Genomic DNA, 24,636 nt, shown 5'->3' with positions numbered 1-24,636 from the left:
TTACCAGCCTTTCTGAGTTGGCTAGACTCTTTTCAAGATGATATATTTTGTCTTCATTATCTGACGTTCTGGCTTCTACTTGCTCCACTCTGTTAGTGATACTCTCAATTGAGTTTTTAATTTGGTTTATCGTTTCCTTCATTTCTAGAATTATTGTTTGATTATTTTTTATAATCTCTGTCTCCTGATAAAGATGCTTAACTTCTTCTTTTATCCGTTTATGTAATTCATTCTCAATGTGTTCTTTTGCTGCTTGAATTTGCTGTCTCGTATCCTCTTTAAGGTTCCATTCCATCTGTCTAAGGTGTTCCTTGAGTTCTTTATTTGACCATTTTTCTGATGATTCTAGGTCCTCCTGAATATTTAGGCTGTCCTGCATTGTTTGTACTCCTTTTCTTCCTTGCTTTTTCAAGTTGCTCATGTTACTTCTTGTTCTATTTGACTGCTGAGTTACTGTTTACTCCTATAAATTTATTTGATGCTTGGGAGGAAGGGTATTAGAAGGGAAGGGAAGAAATCACTGTAGCCGCAGGTTTCAATGAAGTTATCTCCTCCGCCGCAGTCTGGTGACGTCAGTTCTCTGCCATGGTGGTATCTCTTGCAAATGGCAACAGTTCGTTTCCCTTTGCCGGGTGACCAGTGCAATTGGTGGGTCCTTACTGTCTCTCCCAAGCCCCGTTTCAAACCTGTGGCCACTACCTATGAAGGCTCGGTTGGCATTTACCTCCGTAGGAACAGAAGGGCCGACCAGTTGTTTCAGCCTGATGGATTAGTGCTGAGTCACAGCTGTTTGTCTGCGGGAAGCAGGTGAATGGGAGCTTGAATTCAGCTGATTTGGGCTCATTGTGTGTTCTGAGAGGCCCAGACTGTTCGTCCCAGATCCACGTCAGTTCAGCATTGCCTAGTGATCCTGAGCAAACAGAATTTAGATTGTTTACGACTCCCTATGCCTGCACAGCTGAAGAGGTCAGAAACTTGATCTCTCCGCGCCCGCCGCTATGTTGGAATCTCCAGGCAAGTATTCTCTCAAAATTTTATCTGTGTAGCAGGTGGAGAGAAAGTGAGAGCAAAGGACCTGGCCAGTGATGGGCTGCCAGCTCTAGCTCAGAAGCCCTGGGTCATTCTTTAGCAGCATATGATCAGGGCTCAAGTGACTCTTGCAGTGCTGATTGTGGTCCTGAGAGAACTTCTCCCCATGTGAGCATTGGGCTTTGGCTGATACTTTATTAATTAGGAAAATTTCCCCCTCTCTGGTAATAGGAATTGAACCATGCTAGTCAAGCACCCTCCCACTGAGCTGTATCCTCAGACTGAGGTTTGTTTTTTAAGCATTTAACCTTCAATCTGTATAGTACCAAAACTTTAAGATTCAAAATCCTCCTTACTCTGTGTTCACTATTACCTTAAAAACATTATGTAGTTTTATAAGCCATCAAAATAAATATCTTTGCAAATGCAACTTATGTCAACTGACAAGTTATATCATTTCTCAAATCATTTAGTGTTAAATAATTCTAACAGGGCTGGGGTTGTGGCTCAGTGGTAGAGTGCTTGCCTAGCATGCATGAGGCAGTGGGTTTGATCCTCCGTACCACATAAATATAAAATAAAGATATTGTGTCCACCTAAAACTTAAAAAAAATAAATATTAAAAAAATTTAATAAAAAAACTAATACCTTCTTAAAAGCAATCAATTGGATCCACATTTTGTGAAGGGGCAAAAATGGGGAACTTCCAGATCAATTTGAGATTTCAAAGCATTATGATCAACTTTTCGGAGCAGATGTCATTGTTCAAGATTTTAAAATTTAGAAGAAGATATTTCTAATACTATTACGATACAAATTAATACCAAGGTTTCTGAGAGGTCAAAGAGTGAAAGATCACATGTGTTTGGGAAATTAGAAGCTGACTCCTCCATCAAAGTTCTGTGTAATGGGAAACATAGGTAAACCTTTAGCTTCTCCAGGGAGACTGGGGAGGACTAGCTATGAGTTTGTGTATGAGTGTTTGTCATATGTATTTAGGAAGAGTGAATCTTTTTTTTTTTTTTTTTTCTGAGATACAACAGGGAAATGTCCTGATGTCTTTGAGTCAAGGTTGAGCTTTTGCATTTGCTTTTTGATGCAGTGGGAAAGAGGAAACACTTTGGTATTTATCATTGAAGGGTTGTGGTTGGACTTAATTTGAAAAAAATAGTGTATGTGTAGAACAGAGTAGTGAGGAGATGGCCCAGAAGTTAGATTTAAGCAGAACCTGAACTGAAACTTAGCAGTAGGGATTATCCCTGGAGGGAAACTGTGGCAGTGATGAAATGAATATCTTGGAGTGACAGGTCTCAAACTTGTGGACTGGGGGAAAGACAATATCCTTAACAGAGGTGGGGAGGTCAGAAGGAAGAGCTGGGAGGGAAAGCAAGAAGATGAGGAAATTGCTGGAGAAGGTGTGGGGGAAGGGAGGAAGGGAGACACAAAACAGCCAGGAGACAAGACGACAGGGAAAGTCAGACCCACAATTTACAGTGAACTTCAGGTGGATGCAGCTTGAAGCAGCTACTGGATTTGTCCCTTAGGAGATCATCGGCAAACTTTTGAGACACTGATTTTAGTAGAGCCCTAGATGTAGGGGAGTAAAGAGTTTAGAAAGAAATGGGTGTAGGCAGTGGGGTGTAGTTCTTTAGAGAAGTGTTATTGATGGTTTTTAAGGTAAGGCTTTTAAAAATAGGAAAATTGGGAGAGCAGGCTTCCATTATTTAGTAAATATTTGTTTAGCACACTGTGTGCTATGCATGGTATCAGGAAAAGGGATAAAATTATGGGCAAAACAAACAATGTCTCATGAAGCCAGGAATCTGGAAAATAGGTGTAGATCAACTAGGTCCAGCTATTTAAATGCAAACTCTGGACAAATGCTAGGAAGTGAAAGTACAGGTGGCAGAGAGTGACACAGAACTGGTCTAGTCTGATGGGTGGTGTCAAGGATGGCACTGGTGAGAGAATGGAGTGCTGAGGTGGGCTTGAAGGGAAAAGTGGTGGGGCTGTGGAAAGAGCAACTGGGGGCTGCATCAGACCTGGAAGAGCCCGAAGAGTGGGAGGGTCAGCAGGAGGCAGGTGTGGCTGGATGCATGACCCAGTTCAGGAGCCAAGAAGAGTTGATTCAGGGGAATTCATTTTTTTTTCCTACTCTAGATTAGAAAAGAAGGTAGATTACAGGTGTGCTTGGCAGGGAGCAGGCAGTGCACATGGAAAGGAAATTAGGGATGTCAGGAGTTGTCTTGCTTCGTGCCAGGTTAATAAACACAAGCCAGTGATTATTATCTCTAAGGGCTGTTTTATTTTGCTGAAGAGTCTGAGATATGTTTCTTGGGTACTCATTTTCAGACCTGCCATTTTTAGTAGGTGTGCCTTGTTTTAGGGAACAGATGTATTTCTAGAGAATTGTTCCTAATTCACATTTTTGTAAATTGACTCATTTTAAACACAGCAGGTAGTCTGCTTTTTAAAGGAAACCTGTTGAGCATCCTTTTATAAAGTGCAGAAATTTTTGGAAAACAAATCTCTCCTTTATGGAAGGGAATGAGGATGCAACTATGCAGGGAAACATATATTCGTGTAAACTTAGAATTCAATTAGTAAATAAGGCCTTTCGAAAACAAGAGCAGCTTGCCTTCATATTCTTTGGTCTGTAAATATTTTAGTAGGAAAGTCCAATCTCTGCCTCTTAGTTCTTATTTTTAGAAGGCTCTCCAATGTAAACAGTCTCTGGTTTCATTTTAATTGGAGATCACAACTTGAGAATTCCAATGAGATAGTTTCAGAAGAATGGTGCAGGTGTCTATTTTTAAAGAGATGCACTTTTCTTTCTTCATGTTCCTCAATGAGTAATGGCTCAGGGGGAAAAAAGTCTTTGTGGAAGGCAGCAGTATCTATCTCCTTGATTACTTATTCTCAGGAAGCTGATGTAATAGTGCTGCTGCAATGTTTTGATATTGTGCAATGTGCTACAGGAGCTTCCAGGGTGATTTTTATTTTTACTTTTTTGCAGATGCTACCCTGTAGAATGATAGTAATTTATATATATATATATATATATATATATATATATATATATATATATATATATATATATATATTTTCTTCTTTTAGTCTTAACATCTAGGAATAACTTGATTTGGAATTTACCCAGGGAAGAGGAACTTTTTCTAATTGCTCATCTTCCTCTAAGAATCATGGATACCAGTGTCCTTTGAGCTTGTCTGGGGTTTGACATGATGGACAGTTAGGCTTGGTGCAGAATAAATCATAAAACAGATGTAACCTTTATTCAGCCTGTGTAAGAGATGTGTTCTAAATGTTTTCAGCTACAGTGAATTATTTTAACTTGCTATTGTAAAAATGCCAAGAGTATTTTCTGTCTCTTGGAATGATTATATGCTAAAAGTATGGAGTTTATTTCAATGATCTTGACAAAAAGAAAAAATGTACCTTTTACAGAGATGTTCAATTTTCAAGTAATGTTTTTAGATTAATCAAAAAACTAGCTGTTGAGATGACAAAGGGGAAGTATCTTAAACAGTAGATAGCTGTTGTAGTCAGCTTTTTCTTTTTTGCTGCTGTGACTAAAAGACATGAAGAGAATAATTTTAGAGGAGAAGTTTATTTCAGAGCTCATGGTCTCAGAGGTCTCAATCAATGGATAGCAGGCTCCATTCCTTGAGTCACAAGGTGAGACAGAACATCATGGCAGAAGAGTGTGGTGAAGGGAAGGAGCTCACTTGATAATCAGGAAGCGGAGATACTCCACTCACCAGATACAAAATATATACCCCCCCCAAAGGCATGCCCCCAATGAGCCACCTCCTCTAGCTATACCCTACCGGCCTTCAATTACCACTCAGTTAATCCCATCGGGATTAATTCACTGATTGTGTTAAAACTCTCATAACCTAATCATCTCTCTTCTAAATCTTCTTGAATTGTTTCATACATGAACTTTTGGGACACCTCACATCCAAATCATAAAAAAACTATAAAATAGGATATTAAATAGCACTTTTCTGCTATTTGACTTTATAGAGGATACATAGGACTTCATTGTCTTTGCTTATAGCTATACTTTTCCATTTTTTCTGTAAGTAGGTTTGTCCTTAAAAAAGAACAAATGAAATGCTCCATATCTGTGCAGAGGAAAAAAAAATCCTTAATTTTCTCTCCACCGATGTTCATCTGAGCCTGTATTTTTTGCACAACAAAGTAAAATGTGATGAGGGGTTTCAGGGTGTATTGACTCGTGACCTAGATGACCTCCAGCAGGGATTAAGGATTATTGCTACATTAAATAGCTATGGGATTGTATTGGAGGTGCATTTATATTTAAAAATAGAACAATTATCTTTAAATCCAATTAGAAAACTGATGAAAGATAAACCAAAAATAGAAACTTAAATAAAACTGAAGACAAGTGGGAGTGTTTTGAGAATGGCTATGCTGGAGAGGATGGAAGTCAGTGGGATACCTTTTCTTGACCATCAAGAATGATTAAAATCTGTGGTTTCTGTGACCAAGGATTCCTAGGGTGATGTCACCTGAGTATGTGACAGAGGACTCAGTAAACATGTATGAGTATTTATCTTGATCTTTGGCCAGTCCTCTTCCGGGTATGACACTTTGCATGTGTGTTGTCCTCCCATTTGGTGGGAACAGTCTGCAGGATGGTAGTTTTAGAAGTGGTATGAAAACTTGAGGAGGTGGAGGGTGGGGCCTAGTGGGAAAGGTCTTTAGGTTATTGCGGGTGCTGCCCTCACGAGTTGTCCTTGCAAAATACATGCCTTAATTAAGTAATTACTTTGTGTTAGGTGTTGTACTAGTATTTTATAATATTTAATTCAAATTTTCAAATAATGTGTTTTAGGGACTATGATAATGTTTACAGAAAAGAAAGCTGAGGATTAGAAGTTAAAATGAATTAAGGTAATACAGGTGGAAATGTCTATTTTTCTACTGAGCACTGATACTATTATCAATCTGAACTTATTTGTTTCTGTGTCCTTCACTGGGTCCCTGAGGCCAAGGTCTTATCACTCTTCACTGAATTTCAAGTACCCAGAACAGTGCCAGTTGTTTTAATAGATACTTAATAATCCTCCTTCAGTAACTTGGCAAAATAAGGACTTTCATGGTATCTGAAAGCCTCCTCAGGGAAAAGTGGAAAAACCAATACAAGAGGTATTTGTTACTCTCATTGCATCAGATTGAAACTATTCTTGAGCTTTATATCTTTGATATCTGTTCCCAATTCTTCTCCGTGTGTGTTTCTTACCTCAGAATGCAGGCTCCCTGCTCAAGCAACACAGTGACTTGGTATGATGTCTGAGATGTGCATCTGTATCTCCACCTGTCTTCTACTGTCATTGACTCTACTGGGAACTTTGGTCTGCTTCTCTCAAGCTCACTTATCTGAATGTGTCCAATAAAGAAGAACATGCTGATGGATATTTTACTGTTGAAATGATCCCCACCCCTTTAAAACCATCCCTGGAATGTCAAAGCCGATTCTTTGAAGAGTTTAAGTACATTTCTGTATCCCAGTAACCACAAAACTTGGAAAAATTCACTCTTTTGAGAATTTTGGTGGGGCTGATAATTGCTATCAGATATTTAAAGAACTGATACAAAGGTGAGGGATTAGATATTTGTGTGCCTCCAAAGTACACAACTGAAATTGGGTGCTAAACCATGAGGAGGCAGACTTCAGTGTACAAAGTAACTCTGAAATAATTGTTTTGCAAATGGGACAGGCTGCCAGGAGAGTGGGTTTATTATCACCAGAGGCAGTTGAACATGTTGTGGACCAGATTCAAACATCTGGTTAGGGATCACAGTAAATGATTACACTTATAATCCATAGCTTTACAACTCCTCACCGTGACAGGATGTTCCTATATTGAGAGGACTTTGAAATGTGTCCTATGTATAAAGGTGACATTAATTTTAATACAAAAATTGAGAAGCTAGGGTTAAATGTGGATAAGAAAGCATAAAACAAGAATGAGGAAGGGAAGGGATGTGGAGGGGGCCGAGGGAGTTTCTTAAATACAGATTCAATCTCTTCAGCATTCAACATTTGTTGTCCCTCCATGAAGAATGCATATTCTTCATATCCACTTTGACACCATTACCCCAGCTATTACAGGAAGACAGTTTCCCCTAATTGTGGGAAAACCCTGATTTTTAGGCTTTTTCTTTTGTAATCAGTAACATCTGGAAGAGTGACATGATTTGTGACATGAGCAGTATGAAGCCCTTGTCAGCTGTGCAGGCCATATTCTAGCTCATGTTGGATCTTGTAATGCTTAATACTCGGCTCCAGAGCACTTCACAATCATTACCTGATCTTCACGCATCCCTGACAGGTAAGCAGTGCCACTCCCTATTTAACTATGAAATAATAGAACTCATTTAAGGCTCTGGGCATGAACTTCCTGGCTCCAAACACAAGTTAGATGCCCTGGCTGCCAGTTTGCAGTTGAAGTTCCTTGATTCCCACTTCTTAATGCGAGATGGTCAAACCGGCCTTGGTTCCCAGACGTGCATCCTTCAACCCGGGTGTGCCTGGCATTGTGCTGGAACTGCTTGCTGGCCCTGGCCTGGCAGCTAGTGTACTCCCCAAGATGCCCGATGACTCACTAAGGGCTGCCACCTCTTGTTTAGTCCAGGTGTCATTTGTTCATTCAGAATGTTAACCCTATGGTCTCTGATCCATAATTCTTCTTAGGATTTTGGTCCTTAAGCATGTTTATGGGTATGGATGTCCGTGTGTGAGTGTGAATGAGTGAGCGTATACATTATTGTATTTTTATTTTACTTGTGCTATGCTTCCTTGCTCACTATCTTAAGTTCTAGATTGACACAATACCTTTATCTTATTATTATTTGTGGTGCTGAGGATTGAACTCAGTGCCTCACACATGCTAGGCAAGTGCTCTTCCACTGAGCCCCAACCCCAGCCCTGCTCACTACTTTGAAAGATTTTTTTTTCATCGTCTCATTCTGCTAGCAACCTTCTGAATATGAATAAGAAAATTATTTTTCCTGAGAAAAATATTGCCATGCATCTTGACATTTTTGGCAAGTCGTTTTCTCCCCATAATGGGGAGTTTTGATAAAGTAAATTATCTTTTGTGCAGAGTTGTTTTCCTTTGTATTCCTCTGCACCCACCATTCTCTGTTTCCTATTAAATTATTATTTTCTCCGTATTACTTTACAAGTTGTAATTGCTTTGTTATCAGAAAGAGAAAGGTGGGTTCATTTTATCCTTTTATCGCTGAGTGTCTTGGTGAATGAATCCAGGCGCTCCTCATTACCATAGCTTTGTTCTGCTCGGTTTTTAATGATAATTGCCCTTGTCATTCCTTGAAATATAAGCTATAGAAATCTTCTGTTAAAGAAGGGAAAGATTAACAAGTCAGGATATATTTTCAAAATGAATTGATAAGGAAATTTCATGTTTCATTTCAAAGCATTAATTAAATGACAAGGAGCTCATGAAGTGAAATAAACAATGAATGGACAAATGACATGGACATAAGGAGTCCGGGAGAGAATTGTGAGAGCTTGTATTTAACGGAGACAGAATACTATCTGTGCGAATCCTTCTCTCCTTCCAGTCTCACACTGAAGAATCCTTTCAGATGTTCTAATTATTTTTATTTTTCACATGGTTGCATAAGTGCTTCCTGTTCATCTTCCTCTTGAAACATCAACTTTTTTTTTTCCCCTGCTTTAGTTACATTGAACCTACTAGGGTCAGAATGTGAGCCAGGCAAAAGCTCCACACGGCCTTCTCCTGCCAAGCAGAGGTTATGTCCATCAAACCAGGAAACCCTAGGCATTCTCCGTGAAGAAGGAAGAATGACCTTTCCATGTGATGAAGTCACTCTGTGGAAAGGATAAGGAGATAAAGGAGCAAAGCATCAGTTTCTTGTCCAAGGTAATTACTGGGTGAGTTTCCAAGGAAATTGCTTTGGAAACAAGAGTCCTACTTCCTCCTCTTAGTTTGTTTTCTAAGCTCTGCCACTCTTGCCGGATTACATACTTGGCCAGTTCTAGGGCCTGACTTTGGAGAAGAGACTGGGACCCTCATCATATGTTGCTTTGTCATTTTGACCACAGTGAGAATAGCTTATCCTCCAAGTCTCATGGAATAAAAATGCTAAAACTGAGAGAAACATCCTGAAATGTACAAAAAACAGAACTGTGTACATCTAGTGTATACCTTGTGTGATTGCAGATGAGATTTGGCAATCCTTCTGCTGGAATGACATTTGAGTTATAAGCACTTCAACATTCTAAACCCTCTCCAGGATGTCTTGCCAGAACCAGTGGGAGTTGTCTTCTACTCTTCATGTTAAGTTTTGATAAAGTGAATTTTTTTTGGACAGAGTTGTTTTCTTTTATTTGTCTCTGTGCCACCATCGTGTTTCTTGTTAACTGATTTTCCCAATCACTACTTTATAAATTGTGACCACTTTCTATTAAAAACCGCCTATGGCTTTTCTCCTAAGGTGTGGGTAGACTGATCATCTGCTTCTGAGTCAGAAAAAGATTGTTAGCTTATGAAGAGTCTTCTTCCAAATTGCAGTGATCTTCCAAAGCTAAAAGCAAAGTCCTCTGCCATGTAACACTGTCTATTCTGTTCTGAGTGTTAGTACTGTCATGGGAAGTAATATCAGCTCTTCTATCTCTATCACCCAGTGTAGAGTCTAATATAGAGGATCAAAAAAATACTTGTTGAATAAATGAAGATACCTTTTCCTGTTCTCAAGGGATTCAGAGTCAGACAGAAGAGCTTACTGTCTGGAGTGGTGGACCCTGGAAATCCTGTCCTTTCTTTTGACCTTTTCCTTTAAACTTGGCTTAAACTTATTCACTGGATGTTTCAGGCTTGTGTAACTTTTTGGTAATGCTCAGCAATTCTAGCTAACATCCAGAGGTAGTTCATGATAGGAGACATGTGGATCAAGTCAACGCCAACCCTCCCTGTAGTTCCACTGTAATAAATGACTTCCTTGCTATAACCAGAGGCAGATTCACACTCCAGCTGTGCTTGGTCACATGTTTCTGGTTTGAGGGCTCCCTTCCACTTGCTGCTCTCTTACAAAGCACACTTGACCCACATGTCCTGAGCCCATTGTTTGAGCCGGATACTGCAGAGTACTGTTGGCTCTCCTTTCCTGCTTTCACGCTCTCTAGTTTTTAGGTACTTTGTGATCTAAAGTCACATTCCTATGATTTTACATCTCTGCAACTATTCCTCCCCTACTGATGGGAGAAAATGGTATGTTCCTATAGGTAATATTGGTATGTGAGAATTTAGATATTCTGATTCTTAAACTGGTGCCATTTCCATGATTTTATAACAGTCTTAAAGATCTAATGATTTAGAGGAATTTTTGTTTAACTGAGTGATTCTTACTTATTAATTCATACTTATTAATCACGATAACACTTAAGTGTGTTCAGAATCAAGTATCTCTTTTTCCTGGTGAAAACCTTTGTAAGAACTGTGTAATTCTTTGCCACTTCTAGACTTTTGCAGTCTAGCTTTAGTATCAGTGATTTTTACTTACTCTGTAGTTGTCCTTAGAATTGATCCGCCCAATATTTTTTTTTTTAATCTGTGCTCCTTCTAGATTTTTCAGTAGTAAAAATTTACACAATCCCTTCAGTTCACCTAGGAGATCATCTGTGGTCAATTTCCCTGTTCTTGCCATCTATTTTGGAATATGAATCTTTGGTGTTAGAATTTCCTTCATGTTGGATCAGGTTAATTGAATCATGGAGGGTTTTCATGTCTTCTGTCCCTCAAATTTTCTGTGAACTGATAACACGTACTGTGCAATAGAAATATAGTGCCAGTCGGGGGATCCAAGATGGTGGGCCAGAGGGAGGCAGTATTCTGTGGCGCTCCATGACCTGGGACTCAAGTTGTGAGAATACTGCTTCTCTGCGAGCAAAATTCCTGCTCCAGCATGGGAATCATGGCCACTGTGCCCCTCCAGGGCTCCAGGCCTCAGCATCAGAGTGAGTCTTCCAACTACTCTCCCACACAGGGCTATTGGGTACCTGAGCAGGCACCATCAACACCCATGCAGAACTTTGGCCATGTACCTAAGATGAAATCTCCGACCCTACCACCACATGGGACATCTGGCAGCTTTCCACATGTAGAAACTCTGGCCAACACTCTTGTGTGAATCCCCATCTACCAATGTGGGGCTCCCCAGTTGCTGCCATCTTGGGATGCTGCAGCAGCAGAGATAGTCCCCTAGGCACAGTAGCCTGCCTGCACCCAAGAACTTCTCACAGAGTCTGAAGTTGGTCAACAGCCACACACTGCATGGGCTCATCTCTGAACTCATCCTCCAACACCATCACTTGGCTCCCTGCACACGACCTGACAGCCCACCACTGAAAGCAGGCACCTCAATCTTAGGCCACCTTCATCACCACCTTCAGTGAAGGGCAAGTCCCAGTTTTGGAACTCCAGCTGGCCAGGTACCCCATTTCTAATACGCCTCCCCCCAGCAGCCACTACCCTGGCACAGTGATACCCTGGTTCACTTCACCATCCTGAGCACGGAGATACCAGCTAACAACAGACATCCCCACCTATTGGATGAGAAGGGAAGCAGGAAAGACAGATTTCCAACCAAAACAATCTTCTTTCTTCAAGATTTCCCACCCCCTTCTCTATTCTCCTGCCCTCACATCTCCAACATATGTGAAACCAAGTAGTTTGCATGAATTAGGATTTTGAGGACTGGGACATCTGAATAGTGTGTTACAGCTATGGGGTGTGTGTGTGTGTGTGTGTGTGTGTGTGTGTGTGTGTGTGTAATTTATCTCACCATTTTCTATTTTAACATTTTTAAATTTTCTCAATATGTTTGTTTTATGTACTCTGTCTTCCCACTTAAATGTCTACCCAAAATTACTTTCTCTTCCTTCTCCTGCTACTAATGTTCCTCTTTAGATTTCTCTTTCATACTTCCTAAGATATAACAACTCTATATCCTCACCTACTATCTCCTCAGCATATCATCTTATTCCTCACCACTGGTTCTTTGTCCACCATCAGAAACTATAAACCCTTTTACAAACCTACTGAGTATATTGTGGATAATAATTGAATTCACCATTTCTGTACATTGTGACCAAACTGTAAATGTCTTAATAGCAAACATCTGTTCTTAGGGTTTTTATATTAGGATCTGACAACATTGTCCTTCATTTCGAAGAAGAAATATTGGATCCCTACAGGGGCACTATAAGTCTATAGAGTAAAAAAGGTAATGCCTAGGATCCACAGTGCTAAAAGGGAAGACACACAAGCAATATGAAAAGACAAGGGAAGAAAGTGTCCCAAACATATCAAGATACCACATTATCATGGCCAGCACAACAGAAGAAATTACAGAGAAGGAGTTCAGGATGCACATGCTTAAAATGTTCTGTGACTTAAAGGATGATATAAGAGAACAAATATAGGCAGCAAGAGATCATTTCGACAAATAGCTACATAAACATACGGGAAGCAAAAGATGACCTCTATAGGAGATAGAGGTTCTAAAACAAAAATTAGATAGAAATCCTTGAAATGAAAGAAAAATAGACCAAATTAAAAGCTCAATTTGAAAGCATCACCAACAGATTAAACCACTTGGAAGACAGGACCTCAGATAATGAAAACAAAATTATAATCTTAAAAAGAACATAGACAATACAGTGAAAATAGTAAGAAATTATGAGCAGAACATTAAAAAAATATATGGGATAGCATAAAAAGACCAAATTTAAGAGTTATTGGGCTAGAGAAGGAAACAGTTCCAAACCAAAGGAATGTGCAATTTATTCAATAAAATAATATCAGAAAACTTTTCAAACATGAAGAATGAATTGGAAAACCAAATTCAGTAGGCTTACAGGATGCCAAATGTACAAAATCCCAACAGATCCACACCAAGGCACATTACAATGAAAATGCCTAACATAAAGAATAAGGAGAGAATACTAAAAGCTATGAGAGAAAGGAATCAGATTACATATAGGGTGAAACCAATTAGATTATGTACAGATTTTTTAACCCAGACCCTGAAGGCTAGAAGATCCTGGAATAACATATATCAAGCTCTGAAAGAAAATGGATGCCAACCAAGAATCTTATATCCATCAAAATGAAGCTTTAGATTTGATGATGAAATAAAAACCTTCCATGATAAAAGTTAAAAAAAATTACAGCTAGAAAGCCTGCACTATAGAACATCCTTGCACAATATTCCATGAAGAGGAATTGAAAAACAATGAAAATAAGCAAAGGTAGGTATTACAGTAAAGGAAAAACTAATTAAAGGAGAAATGAAGTCAAGTTAAATACCAAAAAATAAACAAAAAATGGCTGGGAATACAAATCATGTCTTAATAATAATCCTTAATGTTAATGACCTAAACTCACCAATTAAAATACATAGACTAGCAGATTGGACCCCCCCCCCAAAAAAAAAAAGACCCAACAATATGCTGCCTCCAGGAGACTCATAGGAAAAGACATACACAGAACAGACTAAAGGTGAAAGATTGGGAAAAATCATATCACTCACATGGACTGTGATATAAAGCAGGTGTTTCCACCCTCATATCAAACAAGACTTGAAGCTAAAGTTAATGAATAGGGATAAAGAAGGACAAAACAAGACATAACAATAATAAATTTATATGCCCCAAACAATAAGGCATCTATGTTCATCAAACAAACTCTTCTCCAGTTCAACACATTGACTACAACACAATAATTCTGGGTGACTTGAACACATCTCTTTCATCACTGGATCTTCCAAATACAAGCTGAATAAAGAAGCTATAGAACTCAATAATACAATCAATAACTTAGACTTAACTGATACATAGAATTTCATCCTTCAACAAGTGAATACACATTCTTCTCAGCAGCACACGAATCCTTCTCTAAAATAGATTGCATAACATCACAAAGCAACTCTTAGCAAATATAAAAAAGTAGAGATTCTACTCTGCATTCTATCAGACCACAATGGAATGAAATTAGAAATCAATGATAAAATAAGAAAAGCTACTCCAACACCTGGAGACTAAGTAATATGCTACTGAATGAACAAGGGGTTGCAAAAGACATTAAGGAGGAGATTAAAAGATTCTTAGAGGTGAATGAGAACACAGATACAATGTATTGAAAAATCTGGGACACTGTGAAGGCAGTACTAAGAGGAAAGCTCATTGCATGGAGTTCATTCCTTAAAAGAAGAAAGCAACAAATAAATGACCTAACATTACATCTCAAAGCTCTAGAGAGAGAAGAACAAATCAACACCAAAAGCAGTAGAAGACAGGAAATAATTAAGATCAGAGCTGAAATCAATGAAATTGAAACAAAAGAAACAACTGAAAACTTGACAAAACAAAAGTTGGTTCTTTGAAAAAAATAAAATTGACCAACCCTTAGCCATGCTGATGAAGAGAAGGAGAGAGAAAAATTACTAACGTATATGATGAAAAAGGAAATATCACAACAGACACTACAGAAATACAGAAGGTAATTAGAAATTATTTTAAAAACTTGTATCTGAAAAATAGAAAAAATCGACAGCATTGACAAATTTCTACAGTCATATGATTTGTCTAAATTGAATCAGGATGCTATACACAATTTAAACTGATCAATTTCAAGCAATGAAATAGAAGACGCCATCAGAAGCCTACCAACCAAGGTAAGCCTGGGACCTGATGGATACACAGCTGAGTTCTACAAGACCTTTAAAGAAGTACTAATGCCAGTACTCTACAATATATTTCAGGAAATAGAAAAAGAGGGAGTACTTCCAAACTCATTCTATGAGGGCAATATCAATCTGATTATAAAACCAGGCAAAGACACATCAAAGAAAACTTCAGACCAATATCTCTAATGAACATAGATGCAAAAATTCTAAAAAAAAAATTCTGGCAAATTGAATACAAAAATATCAAAAAGATAGCATACCACGATCAAGTGGGGTTCATCCCAATGATGCAAAGTTAATTTAATATACGGAAATTAATACATGTAATCACATCAATAGACTTAAAGAACCATATGATCATCTAAATAGACACAGAAAAAACACTTGACAAAATACAGCACACCTTCATGTTCAAAACACTAGGAAAACTAGGGATAACAGGAACATATCTCAACATTGTAAAAGCTATCTATGCTAAGCCCCAGGCCAACATCATTCTAAATGGGGAAAAATTGAAAGCATTCCTTCTAAAAACTTGGAACAAGACAGGGATGCCCTCCTTCACCACTTCTCACATAGTTCTTGAAACACTGGCCAGAGCAATTAGACGAAAGAAATTAAAGGAATATGAATAGGGAAAGGAAACTCAAGTTAGACTATTTGCCAACAATATGATTGAATACCTAGAAGACCCCAAAATTCTACCAGAAAACTTCTAAAGTTAGTAAATAAATTTAGCAAAGTAGCAGGATACTAAATCAACACCCATAAATAAAGGCATTTCTGTATATTAGTGAAAAATTCTCTGAAAGGGAAATGAGGAAAACTACCCCATTTACAATAGCCTAAAAAAAATAAATAAAAAAAAGAAAACCTTGGGAATCAACCTAAAAAAAAATAAAAAAATTTAAAAAATGGTGGAATGAGATGGACATCACTACTGTAAGTACATTTATGAAGAAGATTTAAATGGTGTAAATGTACTTTGCATACAGAGATGTGAAAAATTGTGCTCTATATATGTAATATGAATTGTAATGCATTCTGACATATATAACAAATTAGAATAAAAAATTAAAAATTGTGCAAGTCACATGTGACTTACTCCAGATACTGCTAAATTTCCTTTGAGAGGGCATGTATTATTATATATTCCTGCCAGAAATGTTTGCTAGTACCATTTCCTCAGAACCTTGCAAAAAATATGGCAACCTGTCAAGTATAAGAATTTTTGTCACTCTGGTTTGTGAGGAGTACCATCTCAGAGTAATTTCATCTCACACTTTTCTTACCAAGAGCCAGGTAAAGTCTCTCTTCATGTGTTTAGGGACTACTCCCATTTCTTCCATGAGTGGTCTGTATCTTTTGTCCATAGTCTATTGGTCTTTCCTTTCTCTGTTCCACTTTTAGTGCTGATCCATGGTTCTCTGATCTTACCACTTACAGTTGCTCTTTCTATCCTCTCTCAGGAGCTCATTCAAGTCTGGAACTCAACACATACATCCAAACCAAGTTTAAGGGCAGGACCCAGGCTATGTTAATTTTTGTGTTTCTAGAACCTGAGGCAATGTTTAAATCACACGAGACATCTAATAAGTTGATTGCAGTTATAAGTTGTAATACTCAAAATTAATTTTACCTTTATTCCTAGCATATTTTGTTCATGTTCTTACTACCTGTAATATTTTTTAAGATCTAAAACCTGATCCATCTGCAAGGCTCATCTCCTGTGCCACTTCCTCTATGAATGCTTTCCTTATTTCCCCAACAGGATTTTATTCTTCCTTTTAATTTTTCACATGTTGTGTCTCTCACATTTGGTAGTCACAATGTGACCCCTTACCCTTGTTTATGTCCTCTGCAAAGTTTAGCAAACGGGCTGTGATTAAAAGAACATTTGTTGAATTAAAACTAAATCTGAATGATGTTCTTCATCCATATTACTCAGTTAAGCCTGTGTCCCATCTAAGTTCCCATCACAGGCTTCTTGAAAATACATCAAATTAGACCCAAGGAATAGAAATATTTCAAGCATTCAACATAATATTAAAGACAAATTAATGGTTTAAAATAGGCTGGAATTTTAGCAATAGTTGCAAGACTGATGGGTATTATTTTAGAGATGAGAATCCATATGGTGTAGCTAGAAGAGGAGGCTTTCTAGTCCAAGACCAGCCATCACTGGCAGGCTCAGTGACTGAACCTAGTTATTTGACAGGAAGATGTTTTTCTGGTTCTTTATTACTTTTCTTAAGGAGTGGGTGTGGAGTTCATCTCAAAATGAATACTACTCGGTTTATAGATGATTGCTTTCATTAGACTGTGTAAGTCTCCTTTCTTAACCGTAGGGTCTTAGAGCACTACCTCATTCCTGCCTGTTCTGGCGACATGTATTTGAATGTGTTTGGTACATGTCTTCAGATAGGCATACATCCTCATGAATTGCGAAGTGTTTTGTGTGATTTGGGGTTTGTCTCTGTTTCACAATAGAATGAGGGAGAAGTGACAGTATAACAAACTCAAGTCTAATTCTTACCGTCTATCTTGCATGTTTTCCTTTGTGGTCTTGTGCTGCTGCTATCATGAGACATTCTGCTTCTCCCAAGAGGATGGCTACTGTCTTCAGATTGTGCGATTGCATTATTTCTAAAGATATTTTTACCTAAAATCAATCATATGTGATTCTGTGGAAATATCATTAAATTTTAAAGGCACCTATTAAAAGTTCAGATTCATTTGGCACATCCAGAGGTATCATAGAAAATTCTATGTTGGGTCCTAGCATGGCACGCCTGTAATCTTAGTGACTTGGGAGGACAAGGGAGGAGGATCTCAAGTTCAAGTCCAGCTTTAGCAATTTACTGAGGCCCAAGCAACTTGGTGAGATTTGTCTCAAAAAATAAAAAGGTTAGGGATATGGCTCAGTGGTTAAGCATTCTTAGGTTCAATCTCCAGTACCAAAAGAAGAAGAAGAAGAAGAAAAAAAAGGTAAGGCCTAGGAATATATATATATTGAAAGGTATTGCCAGTGATTTAGATGAAGGCGGTCCTTGAAACACATTGAGAAATACTGGATTTTTTTCTTCTAATATTTGGTATAGATGTAAGAAATTTATCTTCTATCACCACTCTGTTAATCTTGCCCACATATTTCAAGCATATTAATTCTGAAGTATTCAATTAATATTTTAGGCACATATAGCTTCCTGTAGATTTATAAATGAATCTTTGACACTTTGTAAGGGGTGGGTTGCTTAAAAATGAGTTTGCCAATGATCTCAACCACCATCTCCATATATTTTTTATCTGCTTCAAATTCTTCTGTGTCCCAGAGAAATATCTTCTTCTGCCCTCTTAGTGATCAGCTTTGAGGTCAATAAACAAAGTCTACATTGTCTGATTAGACTATTCAAATGCACATTGCTGGCTTACATACAGATAAAACAAAGTGGACTGGATGATGTGGTTCCACAGTTGCTTAAGCCCCTTTTTTCCTGACTGACTTGCCTTATCCACATTATAAGTCTACATTTATAATGTGGTCTGTCTTCCCATAATGGGTGTTTATGTTCAGCTAAATGATGCCACATGCAGTTTTTAAAAGTTGAAAGTTTTAAGGTTAAGAAATAGGCTTTAGGTATCAATTATTATTTTAACGCTAAAATTAAATATGGACCCAGTTTTGCAGGGGGAGCATGTCTCATTTGCATGTTGATTACATGTAATCTGTAAAGATTGAGGCAGGATTTTATAGAATAATTAAGTCTTGCATATGGAGCATATACTTATTTTCTGGCTCAAGTTTGGAGATGTTCTTTGCCTAGGAAAGATTTAGAGTGGCTGCATAGATAATTGATCGTATGTGAGAATCTTCTCAGGGAATTTTGTTTCTTAGTGAATTTTTAAGTAGCCACCTTAGCTGTGTTGTATGCACACCAGTAGGTACCCAGGCACGTGCATAGTAGTAGATGTTTGCACTTGTTCTTTCAATAAAGCTAAAAGCAGAACAAGGTTCTCCCCAAACCTGGCTTTTAATGTTGCTCGACATTGATTTCTTTGTTAGAATTAAATTCTTTGTACATATCCAGGGGTAGTGGTGTTGGTCTCCTTTGCTCTTGGATGTGCTGGGAATCGTCAGGCTTGTTTTTGCTTTTCACTTTGCACCTGGGCTTTGGAATTATAACTGTTGTTTCTGACGAGAACTGTCTAGGCAATTGTAAGGGTTTCTTTGGGAGGATTTCCTTTTGTTATTTTTCTGTTTTTGGTCATGTATCAAATGCTTTCCCTTGTCACTTGTGATTTTTCATCCTTTTTGATCATATTGCTAACACCATCTAAAATTTTATTTAGGACCATATTTTGCTCACAGCCATCACTAATGTAATTAGGATTTTGATGTGGAAGCTGATTTGATTTTTGAGTTTTGCTTTTTATCCACACTGCCAGTTCATTAAAAAAAAATCTTAGCATGTTCTGTTAAGCCCAGGAGTATCAAGTTTCTTAATAAATATGACTTGACAGTGATTAAGGTGACCTTTTCCAGCAAACCATCAACATCCTTGCCAAGTGCTAATCTTTCTCTATACAATTTCAGTTATTTGAAACACTAAACATCCTTTATGAGCCATCTCCTAAAGTTAGGTATGGGTTCTAACTGCTGCTGAGAGATTCCCCCTTGACATTATTTTCAAAATGTAGCAACAGAATATATAGTTGAAGTTTCAGGGAGATCTGATTTTTGATGGAGAAATGGGAAATATACTAGTCCTCTAGGAGGGGCCCTGAGCAGGGATAGCTGGCTTTATCAGTGTGTTTATTTTATTCCTGTCTGTGGGATGGGAGTAAAGAGGCAAGGAATGCGTATGCTTCAGCTTCACTTGACCAGTTCTGATTCAGAGGCATTTGAACATCACAAAATATGCAGAGTGATAAATGATAGCATATTATTTGATATTAGCACAATTTAAGTAATAAAGCATGTGATATCATTTTATTAATTGGAAAAATCTTAATATTAACCTTTAGTTCGGAAGTCATCAAATGAGAGCACATGAACCAAATACGATCCACAGCCTATTTGGTAAAGATTATTGGCACACAGCCAGCCACTCCTCTATTGTCTGTGACAACATCCTTGCTCTGAAGGTAGAGTTGAGTATGACACTGAGATATCTACTACTGGGCTCTTCACAGAAAAACTGTGCTGACTCACACTTGGGTTGAGTTGATTTTCTTGTTGGGGTGTATTGGCCCATTTTGACTATATTTGGGAAAGTTGAGAAGATGTTTACAATTGACTCCACACTTTGTGTCCTTGAATGCATACTGTGTTTCTAGATTGAGTCCAATTTCATTTGAGGATGTATTGAGTATGTGAAGTAGTCATTACTTGGTCTATGTTGAATGTCAGTATCTGATGGTCCTGAACAGACTTCAGAGGAACAATGGTGTGAATTCTGTATTTATGGGTGGGTGCATGTGGTGGTGGTACAGGGAGAGGACAAGAAGGGGATATAGCCCCCCCCCCCCCCAAATACACTTTTTGTATTTATATATTGGCTATTTGACCCTTTGGTCAGTTAGATTAAAATCTGCTTTCTATCCCCAGCTGTAGTTTTGGCTACAGTCAGCATTTGGAAAGTGGGGATAGTTGGCATTTATTAATCTTGGTTTCTCATTTTTATTTACCTGTTTTTATCCAAATAGTTTGAATCTTAAATGTCTCCTAGGACATGAAAGGATTATTTCCTGGCATGGTGTTACTGAAAGGTGGCAGGGCCTGATAGGGGGTGTACAGGTCATTAGGGGGTGCCCATGTAGGGTATACATCCTCTTTCTTTTGCATCCTGGCTCTGAGGCTGAGCTGCTTTTTTGTAACACACAATCTACACCATGATTTTCTGCCTTGTCATACAGGCCCCAAAGCAATGGGGCCATCTGACTGGACTGCAACCTCCCAAATTCTGAGCCCAAATAAATTTTTTTATAGGCTGACTGTTTCAGGCATTTTTTAGTGATGACAAGCTTGGACACCAAATAACATGTGCCCAGGTAAGAAACCAGGAATACTGAGAGCTTAGGAGGAGGGGAAAACACTCCTGCTCTGCTGCTCTCAGTCTCAGGCTTATTTCCACCAGCACCTCTTCAACATTTAAAAAAATATTTCTGGTAGTTATCTAAATAAAACTGCTCATCCACTGTTGATTTAACCATCATGGACAATTTCCACCTGGTACTATGAGAATTTGGATCACTCACTCGCATCTCATCTCCCCCTAAACTTGGATAGTTACATTATTTTTAGCTTTATTGTAGGTTTTTAGAAGAACAATAAGTTTAAGACAATAAGAAAATGTATCTGTTTATTTATTTTACCTTTGACTTTAGTTGATTGACTTGATTTTATTCTAAGTTAGAAATTAGTGCCTCTATCTTTCCTCTGCCTCTTCATTTTTCTCTTCCTATCTTCCTTCAATTTAATTTTTGCTTTTATATTGTCAAAGTTGATAATATTTATTTTGTTCTGCAACTATAACCGTACGTGCTGGGTTTTTTTTTTTTTTTTTGCCTTTAAGGTTAAAAGAAAAAAAATCAATCTTCATATTATATGAGTATGTAATGATTTTTTTTTTTTTTACCGCCAAGACGGTGTGTTATGATTCCATTTTTCTTGATTCCATTATGTACCCCCAGGTCACTCATCAGGGTAAAATGGAATTTGTCTATTTTCTTTTTGTAAAGTTTTTGTTAATTAGATGCTGGCTAATTTGAACCTACTTTGGGATATTGAATTTTTTGCTCCTATTTTCAAGTTCTACATTGTAAACTTTATTTTCTATTTTATTGTATTTTAAAATTTTGGCAATTGGTTCTGCTTTTTTCCCCTACTCGTTCTGGAGAATCCCATGGTTAATAGCACTGTCTGCTTTAGTCCTCTTCTGATCATGGCTTGAGTGACAGCAACCTCTGCTTTTGTGTATATATTGTACTCTTCTATTTTCTACTCTGTTCACAAATCTGCAAAAATACTGGATCCATTGATGTCTCAAATATTCTCAGAAGTTTTGTGAAGTTTTTTTTCCTGTGTCCTTTTCAACTGTCATTTGATGAATTTCAAAGGAGAGGAGGCAAAGGTGTATATTGAGTTTACCATCTTGAACTTTATTTGTTTGACTTCCCATCTCACAGTTTTTTCTTAAGACACCGAGGCCAGTGTGGTGGTGCACCTATAATTCCAGCAACTTGGGAGGCTAAAGCAGAGGATCACAAGTTTAAGGCCAGCCTCAGCAATTTAGTGAGACCCTGTTGCAAAATATAAAATAAAGGGTTAAAATGGTTGGGGATGTGACTCAGTACTCCTGGGTTTAATCCCCAGTTTTTTTTTTTTTAAACACCTAGACCATCTCAGTTTAAAATAAATACCAACATGTTTACTCAATACCCTCGAACTTTTAAAAATAAGCTAAAATTTTTTTCTTCAATTATTTGGTCATAAGTCAGCATCTTATAATGAAGTAAATGCATAATTAAATTTCTTTCTGTAATTTCATTTTTTAAAGCCAGTTTTATTTTCAACTTTTCTACATACTTCTAAATATTATTAAAACTTCACGTTTAAGACTCTGCATGAGTTTATGCCAGACGCAATGGTACACGTCTGTAATCCAGTGGCTTCAGAGGCAGAGGTAGGAGGGTTGCAAGTTCAAAGCCAGCCTCAGCAATTTTGGCCCTACACAATTTAGTGAGAAAAAAAATTCTACATGACTTTTAACATGGCATTTATAGTTAAATTTATTCCCTATCACATATCAACCATAGATTTAGCATGAATTCAACTAATGATATAATTTTTTATGAACACAATAAACTCAAGTTTATTTTTTCTTTTCTCTCTTATGTTTATTTACTCTTCTATTTTTTTCCCCTGGTGCTGGGGATTGAACCAAGGGCCTCATGTATGCTAAGTAAGCATAGATGTGCTCAGGAGCACATCACTAGCCCTGAGCTTCATAGATGGGCCTTTAAGGCATTTCATACCCTGTTACCCTCCAGGGTGTTCCTTGACCACAGGAAATATCAAACATATTTTCACTATTAGCTTGAGTAAGTGCTGTCTTCCCTCCTTGCCCTATAACTTTTGTTTCTGTCTTTGCAATTAGCCTTAAACAGCCTCCTATATTACACCCCTACAGGCATGAGGCTGACACTAGTCCTAGCCTACTGAATTCCCCCCCCCCCAATTTAAATATTTGTGTTAATTTCTCCCAAGAATTTTCTTGCATCCCATCATGGTAATGGCATAAGGGCTGGACTCGAATACACAGTAAGGAACCATCCGGTAAGAAGAAAGCATTTCACTACCTTCAGAAATGCCCAGGGTCTCAGAATCAAACCTCTGAACTTCTATAATGCCCTTTAAATACATTCCTTAATGAATCTCTAGCTTCTCCGGGCAGGAGGTAGGAAATAGACACTGATAGATTAGTTCTGTTACATTTGATAAGTCGTCTGAGATTATGCTGAATTCCTCCTTGGAAAGATGGGTTTCCATCTGCTGATATTTGTCTTGATATTTCAGCTGAAATTCTGCAACTTCAGGAGCAAGCCCATTGAACATCTTGGTTTACTATGGTAGTGCTTAACATTTTGTTTTGACCAATGCTAGTCCTTCCTTAGGCAGAAGGAGTATTAAATGAATAGAAGGGGAAAATAAATGTGCTTTCTATAGGAATTTAAAACTAAGTTGATCCATTTGTGTTCAGAACAAAAAATATTTCCTAGAGACATGGGTGTTCCCTTGTGACAAAGATTTTTAGTTAATCTGTTATGTGTATTCTTTCCCCTACCAGTTAATGGCAATGTTTTACACCAAGGCCTCCAGTAGATATGAAAGCGTATAAATTGTAACTGTTACTCTGTGTTGATGGAATTATTGGCTGTGAGCAGACTGGTTTGTTGTCAAACAAGATTGATATGAAATGGTCATTTGAAAAACATTTCTTAAAGATCTGAGTTGATGAGGTTGTAGGAAGAAGAGAATTATACTGATGTGAGTAGTGGGAAGAGCGAGGTCATGACTGTATGCACTGAGAGGAACTGAAAAGGATACTCAGTTGTACTTGCAGTTAGCACCTTCAAATGTTCTAAGTTTAGAGTAACTCTGAGATCACTTGAATGTGCTAATCCCAAAAGATGTTCATAGACTGGCAGGGGTAAGGGTTACAAGAACACTTTTACTTCTTGTTTCAATCATCCTTTTCACAGCTATGACCAAAAGACCTGACAAGAACAGTTACAGGAGAAAACGTTTATTTGGGGGCTTATGGTTTCAGAGGTCTCAGTCCATAGATGGCCAACTCCATTGCCTTGGGTCCTAGATGAGGCAGAACATCATGGCGAAAGGGTGTGGTGGAGGAAGGCAGCTCATAACATTGCACGAAGAAGCAGAAAGAGAATTCTGCTCAACAGGACATTATTATACCTCAAAGGCACATTCCCAGTGATTTACTTCCTTCAGCCCCACCATGCCTGCCTATTGTTACCACCCAGTTAATCCATTCAAGTGGATTAATGCACTGATTAGGTTAAAGCTCTCATAACAGAATTGTTTCACCTCTTGGCTTTCTTCCATTTTCTCTCACATGAGTTTTGGGAGACACCTCTTGTCTAAACTATAATACCACCTCAAACACTGTGGAGAGTCATCTAAAATCCCATTAAAGGCACAAGTCCATCTGGATTCCATGCTTACAAGAATTCAAAATCATATTAAGTAGAAGAACTTTTTGGTTTAAGGCTGTGTGCATTCCGCTGATGCGAAAA

At 38.0% G+C, this 24,636-nt stretch overlaps 1 protein-coding gene across 1 annotated transcript in view; it reads left to right on the top strand.

Moving 5' to 3' along the window:
* Positions 1 to 6,547: 6,547 nt before the first annotated feature.
* The window catches only part of LOC308646759 (uncharacterized protein), a 546,497-nt gene continuing 528,408 nt past the window's right edge, over positions 6,548 to 24,636 (top strand). Inside the window, exons 1-3 of the mRNA XM_081290128.1 lie at positions 6,548 to 6,676; positions 7,255 to 7,412; positions 8,787 to 9,001. The gene's annotated coding sequence lies outside the window, so the exon portion shown is untranslated. The remainder of the gene's footprint in view (positions 6,677 to 7,254; positions 7,413 to 8,786; positions 9,002 to 24,636) is intronic.

The sequence above is a fragment of the Spermophilus citellus genome (genome assembly GCF_964194105.1).
Source record: "Spermophilus citellus genome assembly, chromosome: 1".
Taxonomy (NCBI): Eukaryota; Metazoa; Chordata; class Mammalia; order Rodentia; family Sciuridae; genus Spermophilus; species Spermophilus citellus.
Note: the sequence above shows the minus strand (reverse complement) of the source record. Positions and strands in the feature narration are given on the sequence as shown.